This window comes from Stigmatopora nigra, chromosome 1 (assembly GCF_051989575.1).
Source record: "Stigmatopora nigra isolate UIUO_SnigA chromosome 1, RoL_Snig_1.1, whole genome shotgun sequence".
In the NCBI taxonomy this organism is placed as follows: Eukaryota; Metazoa; Chordata; class Actinopteri; order Syngnathiformes; family Syngnathidae; genus Stigmatopora; species Stigmatopora nigra.
In genome coordinates, this window is record NC_135508.1 from 4,754,791 (window position 1) to 4,765,505 (window position 10,715).

Genomic DNA, 10,715 nt, shown 5'->3' on the forward strand with positions numbered 1-10,715 from the left:
CACTAATAGCTCATGTCCTCAATTTCAAGATTTAAAAATAATTGCATGTGTCTTCTGACCACAATCTGGTAGAATACAATATGGGCAGAATAAGTAATTCACCTTGATTTTTGAAATGTTATGTCTTTACTTTCACTCAATCAAACAATTTATTCATTTTTACTTTGAATGCACATTCTCTTTAATACAGTGGTCTCAAACCGGTTCCAGATAGGGCCGCAGTGGGTCCTGGTTTTTGTTCCAACCGATCCAGTGCCGACATTTTAACCAATCAGGTATCTTTAAAATAAGTAGCACCTGACTCTAATTAACTGATTGCACTTGCAAAAGGTATCCTTGTTGAGTTGGAATGAAAACCTGCACCCACTGCGGCCCTTTGAGGACCGGTTTGAGACCACTGCTTTAATATATAGAAGTTTCCTGGATTGGTCTTTCCATTATCCTTATTTTGCTTCCTCAGATGTTCATCATGTAATATAGAAAACATCCCTCTTGTATTGGTTGTTGAGCATTGTTAGAATGAAAGAACTTTTTGGTTTCATGAAATCGGCAAGTTAAACCATTGTTTACATCTTAATCGAATGCAACATGGAAAGATTAAACCAGAGTTAGGTAATCCACTTTTCAAAATCTAATCTGTTTATAGCAGTACATAAGAAAGACTAAGAGGAGTGTGTGGTTCTATTATACTGAAGCAACCCCTTGCCAAATAGGCACATTTGCCCAGCTCCTGTCCCTTTTACCCAAATCTCTAGAACAGAGGTCTCCAACTCCAGTCCTCGAGGGCCCCTATCCAATCAGTTTTCCATGTTTCCCTCCACCAACACACCTGAATCAAATAATCAGGTCATTATCAAGCTGCTGGACTGCTAGCTGATGAGTTGATCATTTGATTCAGGTGTTTTGGTGGAGAGAGACATGGAAAACAGACTGAATAGGGGCTCTCGAGGACCAGAGTTGGAGACCCTTGCTAGAGAGAGACTCAGTTCGGACTATAACCTCAACTCTTGAAGCAAAAAAACTGAAGATTTTAATGTTCTTTATAAACTGCACACCGTATTTTCACGACTATAAGGCGCACCGCATTATAAGGCGCACCCTCAATGAATTACATTTTTCCATATATAAGGCGCAGTGTATTATAAGGTGCACGGTCTATTTTGGAGAAAATTTAAGACTTAAGTGCACCTTATAGTCGTGAAAATACGGTAATTGCTATTGACTTCCAGGTATGAAGCACTCACTACACAGTCACCTCTAGAGCCAGCCATTATTGATGTTTTGGATTTTTTTGGTATAAAATCTTGCAGTGGGGGAGGAGCTATATGATGGAAGATGTTGTAAACTAAGATGGCATCTGCGTATTTAACAGTATTGTTTCAGTTCAGGCGTTTGTGTTTTTTTAACATCCGACAGTGGTGGTTTTTCGTTTTTGTTTTTTCCATATATAAGGCGCACTGGATTATAAGGCTCACTGTCTATTTTGGAGAAAATTTAAGACTTAAGTGCGCCTTGTAGTCGTGAAAATACGGTACATTATTTTCTGGAATACTTTCATTTGAATGAGTAATGGGTGATTGGGGTGTTGCAGGAACTCATTTTCTTATCTGATGAATATCCAGATTGGTATGGGTAGTAATGTCCCCTTATTTAGTAAATGGTCTTCTCCACAATTGAATTTGCTTCTCCTTACAGTAATCCAGTATGGAATCAAACGATAATCAAGCACAATCCTAAGTGCTCACTGTCTGTTCTTTAGGCCCTCTGGTCATTTTCCTGTTGCAAGCTCAGTTGCCCGAGCCAGAAACGTAAACCTGCTTCCTTTTAAGCCTTTGGCCCTAATACGCACTGACAAACCCCAGGACAGTTGCTTTTACAGAACTATGCCAGCAACTGGACTCACTCACTGCTGGAGAATTCCTTTTGATCAAGAAGGACATTCATTGCATTTTTACGGTATGGCAGTAAAAGCAGCTGCCAGTCATATTTATTACAGTAGCCAAATGGCTCTCTTTACAATAGCTATATCTAAATGATTATTTTCTACCAAGCTTCTGCTTAATCAATATCGTTTGCACAATTGTCAAGATAAATTGCTGGGAATTGATTGATCAAGCGAACTCGGCTTAACTGCTTTATTCTCTTGTCGCTATAGCAAATGGATTTGGGATTAGATGTTTGTACAGATATAAAGCAGGTCTTCAGGCTATTTCTAAGTCTATGCAAAGCTGACTTTAGAGACTGCAGGTCTCTGCTATTATGAGAAGGTTCATTTGATTCTTATGTTTATTAGCTGCAAAGGGGATTTAAACATGTCAGTCTGGATGTGCGATAGTACATTCGTCAGATCTCCTCAGGGTCCTCAGGAGAAAAGGATGAATAGGAATCTTTTCCCCCTAAGGGCCAAGCTATCTATCCTTGTTGAACCATGTTCTTGGTGTGACCGTTCGTTTGGCTGAAATAGCTCTACTTTGGTTTTATGTAGTGATTAACATTGCTGTAGTAGGAAAGACTTGTTTGTTCTAGTTCCGGTAGAATTTGCTGACTAGAAGGACATTATTTCCACACACAACTGGATTTTTAATAGTGGCTGTTTATAAAATAGAGCTGTTTTGTGATTCTTAAAAATTTATGGGTTTTGTTTCCCTTTTTTGGGAGGATTATTGCGGCATTTACAGTGGGGAATCAGCTTGCACTGTACTTTTTTATGGCTCTGATGTTGGCGGGATAAAGCCCTCATAAGTCTCCCACTGATTAATAAGAAAGCTGTGGGGAAAGTAATAAGGTTGATGATTAAATTATAAAACCTCTAGGCTGCCCGCCACCCAGTATGAAATCAACACACAAGCGTTTTTTTTTTTTAGGGTTTTGTGGTATCTTAGCCACGACCTTAATTGAAAATTCCAGTACAAACATTCTAGTGGTGGGTTGTTGTTTTTTTTTCCTTAACACAAAAAGCAAGGGCTTTTACTAGTATTTCTAAATAAATATCCCAATTGGTTAATTGAGTAAAATTGAAAAAAAAACATGTAATCCCTGGAAGAACCCTAACTTCTCACAGAAGGAATGACCTGGATTCGAACCCAGGACTCCAATACTGTGAGGCTGTAACCATTCAATAATTTCACACAGTGCAGATTAAAAATACCTTAAAACTCTTGTAAAATATGGTGTACCGTATTTTCACGACTATAAGGCGCACTTAAAAGTCTTACATTTTCTCCAAAATAGACAGTGCGCTTTATAATCCAGTGCGCCTTATACATGGAAAAAAAAAACAGAAAAACAGAAAACCAAAAACCACCATTGTCGGATATTAAAAAAAACACAAACGCCTGAACTGAAACAATACGGTTAAATATGAAGATGCCATCTTAGTTTACAAAATCTTCCATCATATAGCTCATCCCCCACTGTAAGATTGTATACAAAAAAATCCAAAACATCAACAATGGCTGGCTCTACAGGTGACTGTAAAGTAGTCAGTGCTTCATACCTGAAGGTCAATAGCAATTACCGTATTTTCACGACTATAAGGCGCTCTTAAAAGTCTTAAATTTTCTCCAAAATAGACAGTGCGCCTTATAATACAGTGCACCTTATATATGGAAAAAATGTCATTCATTGAGGGTGCGCCTTATAATGCGGTGCGCCTTATAGTCGTGAAAATACGGTATATTTATTTTTTTTTACCTTCCAGCAATCATAACGGCTGTGACAAATGTCTAATTGAAAGCAGTAATAGAGTGCAATCAACTTTATACTTGCAATTGACAAGTTGAATATACCTAAACAAAACAGTACTGTGTTCTCCGGTTGAGAATTCCTTTGGGTTTCAATTGCCAATAGTTGTGAAAGGTAACATAACTATGACACTTTTTAGTAACCCTTCTGTTGTTTACCAACTGCACAGTGAGCTTACTTATGCCTGTTTAACCAGGTCATTACTCACTTTTCTTGGGAAACCCGCAAGAACGAAGTAGGAAAAACATAACAATTCCATTCATACCGCTCTAATAATAAACCCTACACAGCCCTTGATATTTATTTCTACCAAATTGGGATTGACAATTTCAAACCTACTGTGGTAAAGAGATTTTTGAACTGTTGTACTTTTTTATTGCTCGTCTTCATATTTCATGCTGTTTTCAGAAGCAGCATGTAAAATGAATTCTGACATTCCACTCATTCTAGAAGCACAACAGCCATCCCCACACAACTGATGTGGTTATTATTTAATAAGCCTGTCATACTTCATAAATGGGAACCTCTTCTTTCCTCTTCTTTGAAGGTAGGCATGACTCTTACTGTCATGTAAAGGTCATGTATTTTTTGTGCCACAGTTGTCTGTGTAAAATAATTCTTACCGCACTCAAAACATTTGGTTTTCTGCCAATACTGCAAATAACTGGTATGACTTAAAGATAATCACACCTAAGTCAGCCATGACTCCACTTTACTCATCTTAAATGGTGGAAAATGTTATTTGGATCCATTTCCTACATTATTTGTGCTGTATTTCACTTGCCGGTAAATTGCATCTTAACAGGAAATGGGTAATCCCATTAAGTGTGAAATGTATCTTTCAGGTTGGGATTGAATTTTAAATAGTGGCTTTAAATTACTGATTTTTTTTGGGTGCTTGGATTCTAGCTATATCCAATCAACAAGTTTGTCAACTGGGGCTAAGAGCAAAGGTTGTTGTTGAGAAAGGCAACCATCTTAAACAAAACATAGTGATGGTCAGAAAGAGCAACATTATGTTAACACCTTTGTATATACAGTGTTCCCTCGGTTATCACGGTTAATGGGGACCGGGCCCACCCGTGATAAGTGAATTTCCGCGAAGTAGGGATTCCCCTTCAAAAATGCTTAATTTGAATTTAAATCCAACATTTTTTTTGTTTTTGTTTTTAAACGTTTTTTTTTAAATAATGTTTTACCCCCCTGTATACAGTACACCATATAGAATACGGGTAGAGAGAGTGAAATTCATGTTATAACAAAAAAAACTGTAAAATATGTTGTTTCAATGTAATATTTGTATTTTTTTATTTTTATTTTTTCCCAAAAAAATCTGCGAAGCTCTGAGTCCGCGGTAGCTAAACCGCGAAGTAGCGGGGGAACACTGTATATTAATAGATCCAATGTGTCCTCTGTTGGGTGGTAAAACTTTTACATGCTGACATAGGCAATATCTCTCCCGGGTTATTTAAAACTCCATCATATTTTTCTTCAGGATTACCAACATGAATGTAAATGTCGCCCACTAAAACATCACACACAGTCCATGGTGATAATAGGCAGTTGTTTGGCACACTCAAAAAATGTTGCATGGTATTTGGGTGGTCGGTGAATTGTCACTGGGACAGCTCATCAAGTGCATTTTAACAGGATGGCACCATATTTAAAGGACTTCCACTAGCTACGTGGCATTTTCATGCGATGGAAAATGTGGTTAAACAGAGTGGCAACCCCACCTCTCTTATGTGGTCTTGTAGTACTTCAAGAAACTAAAGTTTGTGGGGCTCGACTTGAAAAAAACTTCTGCATTACTACTTTGAACTGACTAATTTTCTATTAAGAACTTCATGTTAAGGTTGTGTTTGCAGATAAGTAATTTATTAACAAATATTTGCCAACTTGAGATCTGATATTTGAAACGGCTAGCTATCAAAGCTCGTGACCAGACGTTTGGTTGCCAGTCGTTTGGTCGCCGGACGCTTGGTCGCCGGACGCTTGGTCGCCGGACGCTTGGTCGCCGGACGCTTGGTCGCCGGACGCTTGGTCGCCGGACGCTTGGTCGCCGGACGCTTGGTCGCCGGACGCTTGGTCGCCGGGCTTTTGGTCGCCGGTCAAATGTACTTAGATATTAAACTCTCTTAGATATTAAACTCTCTCTTGGATATTATAATCTCTCTCTTGGATATTATGAACTCTCTCTCATGAATATAATTTTGAGAGTTGGCTTCAACAGTAAACTCTCTGTCACCATTTGACCAGCGGCCAAAAGACCGGCGACCAAACGTCCGAGCACTATAAAAGCTAAACAGGAGTCACTGAGGTGTTTAAAGGATGACATCTTATAATCAAGGTCAAGAAAATAATTCACAACTAAGTCAAATCTAAAATATTTCTCAGAACATCCAATGACAGGAATGTACTAATGCGTGAACAATTCAAATCAAATTCTTGCCTATTCATTAATGTCAACAGTAACCTATCATGTATTCCATTAGACGCCCCCTTATACCCATGCCTTTATGTGGCTAAATGGAAGTTCCTTTCCCTTTTCTTTTTACTGTGCCAAATCTTGACAGACCATGTCTGTATTCTTCCCTCTTCTCCCTCTGTTCCTCCCAGCTGCCATTTGTTGCAGTCTTTTCTTTTCCAGGGTGCATGATTTGACCCCAGTTGCCCTTGACACTTGCCTTTGTGTGCCGTCAGCCAATCAATAGAAACTACTATGGCCCAATCTCGGATGTTGAGTCCACTAATTGAAACCAACAACAAACCATGGTAGATGACAAGGATCATTTTTTGACCACATGTTTGTGTCAGGATGATGAATGAGGAAGATAGAAAATCTGCCTCATTCACAAGGTGATCACCAGTCAGGAACCTTTGTTAGCAAAAAAAAAAATGGTGGACACAAACGCGCATGTTTAAATGTAATGAACCGAATTCCTTCCCCATTACGCAATTTATCTTGAAATGTAAAAGTTCAAACTGCATATATATGAAATACGATAACATTGTGCAATGGAAAAATATGGACTAAATCATTTCAACAGGCAGGGGTGTTTTTAACATTAAGACTTTGCTTAGATTCAAAGACAAGACAAAAATGTATGTTTTAGTTACACAGAATACTATAGGAGAGGCATTGTTTCAAAGATAATAACATAATTAATCTTAACCAACACTCACTCAGATTCTTCTTATTAATATTGCATCCTCAAACATCAGTTCTGACATTGAGCGTGCATCCAAGCCTTTATTCAAATATTCAGTATTCGTGCCAGGGAAAAGTCAGAGCCAATTCATTGCTTCCTCAAGTTGCTTGACATATATAGATTATTTATTTTATGCATTAGAAGTCAAATTCATCAACTTGGAGGGAATCTGGTATGTTAAAATATTATTTTTTTTACAGAACTGCAGTTTTATACTTCCTTTTCATTTTATGTTGCGCTAAAAAAAATGGGTGCTCGGACGTTTGGTCGCCGGTCATTTGGTCGCCGGTCAAATGGTGACCGAGAGTTTACTGTTGAAACCAGCTCTCAAAATTATATTCGTGAGAGAGTTTAATATCTAAATACTGTTTAATATCTAAGTACATTTGACAGCTGACCAAATGTCCGGCGACCAAACGTCCCGGCGACCAAACGTCCCGGGCCACCAAACGTCCCGGGCCACCAAACGTCCCGGGCCACCAAACGTCCCGGGCCACCAAACGTCCCGGCCCACCAAACGTCCCGGCCCACCAAACGTCCCGGGCCACCAAACGTCCCGGGCCACCAAACGTCCCGGGCCACCAAACGTCCCGGGCCACCAAACGTCCCGGGCCACCAAACGTCCCGGGCCACCAAACGTCCCGGGCCACCAAACGTCCCGGGCCACCAAACGTCCCGGGCCACCAAACGTCCCGGGCCACCAAACGTCCCGGGCCACCAAACGTCCCGGGCCACCAAACGTCCCGGGCCACCAAACGTCCCGGGCCACCAAACGTCCCGGGCCACCAAACGTCCGGGCCACCAAACGTCCTGGGCCACCAAACGTCCCGGGCCACCAAACGTCCCGGGCCACCAAACGTCCCGGGCCACCAAACGTCCCGGGCCACCAAACGTCCCGGGCCACCAAACGTCCCGGGCCACCAAACGTCCCGGGCCACCAAACGTCCCGGCCCACCAAACGTCCCGGCCCACCAAACGTCCCGGGCCACCAAACGTCCCGGGCCACCAAACGTCCCGGGCCACCAAACGTCCCGGGCCACCAAACGTCCCGGCCCACCAAACGTCCCGGCCCACCAAACGTCCCGGCCCACCAAACGTCCCGGCCCACCAAACGTCCCGGCCCACCAAACGTCCCGGCCCACCAAACGTCCCGGCCCACCAAACGTCCCGGCCCACCAAACGTCCGGTGACCAAACGTCCGGTGACCAAATGTCCGGTCACGAAAAAAATTGATGATAGAAATCCGTATACACTTCAGATTAAAATAGAAAATTTGCTCCTTTACAAATGGACTTGGTTGTAGTTTAAACAATCGTTGATGATAATTGGATCTGAAGGTTTTGAGTTACAAGTCTGCTTTTGTACCACAGTTACGATGCAAAAATATATTGATAATTCCCAAAATCTATTCTTCTGATGCTGCCCTCTGTAAAACACATCACATATAGACTGTCAACTCCAGTCTTTCCTTTTCTATAAAAAAAAAACCTATACAATTTCCATTTTTTTGTCATTTCTACCCCTGAATAGTTTTTCTTTCCTTTCTTCTTTCTCTCTTTTAGCCAAACCCCCAGGTTCAATCAAACATTGATGAACCCAGGTGTCGTCAAGGCCTCATGGGACATTCTAATTTGCTCACCACTCCTTATGTAGACTGATCTCTTTCACACTCTCACTCTTTCCCCTCACACACAGAAGGTGTCTTTATCCCTTGTATTTTTAACATCACATACAATCCATATTGCTCTCCCAAATCTTCCTCTCGTCTTGCCTCGTCCTTATCTCTCCTCTCTTCCCCCACTGGACGAGGGGTGCTGTGGCCTCATTTAAAAAAAGCAATGGGGTTCCCTAAGCCATTAGCCACATTAGTATTGGGTCCATGCCCATGCCCTTCTCAGACAAAGCCATCTTGATGCTTCCAGTTTGCAGTTTGGTCGACAATTGTCAAGCCTGACATGTTTTTTTCGTTCTGTAGCTTGTTGGACATAAGGCCTTTGGTGGTAGTCTAACCACAGCTGTTTTTGATACTTTATATTTATGATTGTTATGGTGGCACAGGTATAAAAGCCTGCCTTGACCAACTCGTTTGATTGGATGCATTTGTAGGTGTGCAGTTGGGGCCTAACTACAGCTGAGGGTGACATTGCTAGCCATTCATTTCAAAGTGATGACATGTGAATGAAAAGGGTGTTGTCCTTGTGATTAATGACATCTAGCATCCTATCCTTGCTTTCCTGTGGGTTTTATCGGGTGTTCAACCCTTTGGCAATAACTCCTTTGTCTTCAGATCACAGTCACACACCTCTGAGCTTTACACAACCACGCTCCGACCATCAATCATTTTTGATTTTCTGCCAGCAATTCAGATAGTAGGGCAATGCCTAGTGTGAGGGTTACTACACTGAGAATCCATGTGTGTGTATGAGTGTGTGTGTGTTTGAAACTGAACAAGATGGAGAGAGTGCAGTCTATTAAGCATTTGACAATTGAAGACCTCCCACTCAAAAACAACCTGCTTAGATTGTTCTCCTTTTTCCATACCGAGGAAGCTGACAAGGCGGGAGGCCGGATTTGAAGGCGTGTCTCTAGGGGCGTTCTTTTACTTACTAATGAAGCTGTCCGTCACTTGGCCTTGCTGACAGAAGGCCAGAATATCTCAACAAACTCAACACGCCAGTCATTTGTCAATAGGAAAAGTAAGAGGAAATCGATTCAGTCAAAGTAATCTATTAGAACAAGCGCTTTTTTGTTCTTCATATTACCTCAAGCCCATATGTGTCAAATATGCGGCCCGGGGGCTAAATGTGGCCCGCCGCATCGTTTTGTGTGGCCCGGGAAAGTAAATTATGAGTGCTGATTTTCTGTTTTAGGATCAAATTAAAATGAAGAGTATAGATGTTTATTGAATTTCCTGATTTTCCCCATTTTAAATCAATAATTGTAATTTTTTAATCATTTTTCTGTTTTTTAGTTCAAAAATAATTAAATATATTTAAAAAAAAAAGCTAAAATAACCATTGTTTTAGATCTATACAAAAAACTAATATTTTGATCCAGTTCTTTTAATCCATTTATAGCAAAAAATAAAATCTAAATATTACATATTTGCTGATTTTCCCCCTTTTAAATCAATAATTGTATTTTTTTCATCAATTTTTTCTGTGTTTTTGGTTCAAAAAACATTTTGTAAAATCTAAAAATATATAAAAAAAAAAAAAACTAAAATAAACATTGTTTTAGTTCTATAAAAAACTGAATATTTAGTGATTTTAATAGTTATTTTAATCCATTTGTAAAAAAAAATCCAAATATTATATCTAAAATGGTCCGGCCCACGTGAAATCAAGTTGACGTTAAAGCACCCCGCGAACCTACCCGAGTCTAACACCCTTGCTCTAGCCCATAGTTTTTCTATCTCAGTACTTACTGTATGCCACATAAACACCCTCTCTTTGTTCCACAAATCTTCTACATTGCATGATATGTTTGTAAAATATTCTTCATTTTAGTCTGTTCTTAAACAAATTATTACCTAAAAAAAACGACCTGCACACAGGATTTACGAAGCAAGAGCTTTTGACGGCTCTAATTTGCCATCAACAACGAAAGGTGAATTAGAAGCACCCCTCACTGGTGCCTTTTTTTGCTGGATCCAACAGGATTAAGTCTGCATGGGTGCCTTGGCTTCAGATGAAACATGCTTGGGATAAAACAAGTCTGTAGTTTTAGCAGAAATACACACTGTGTGTGCCAGTAAGC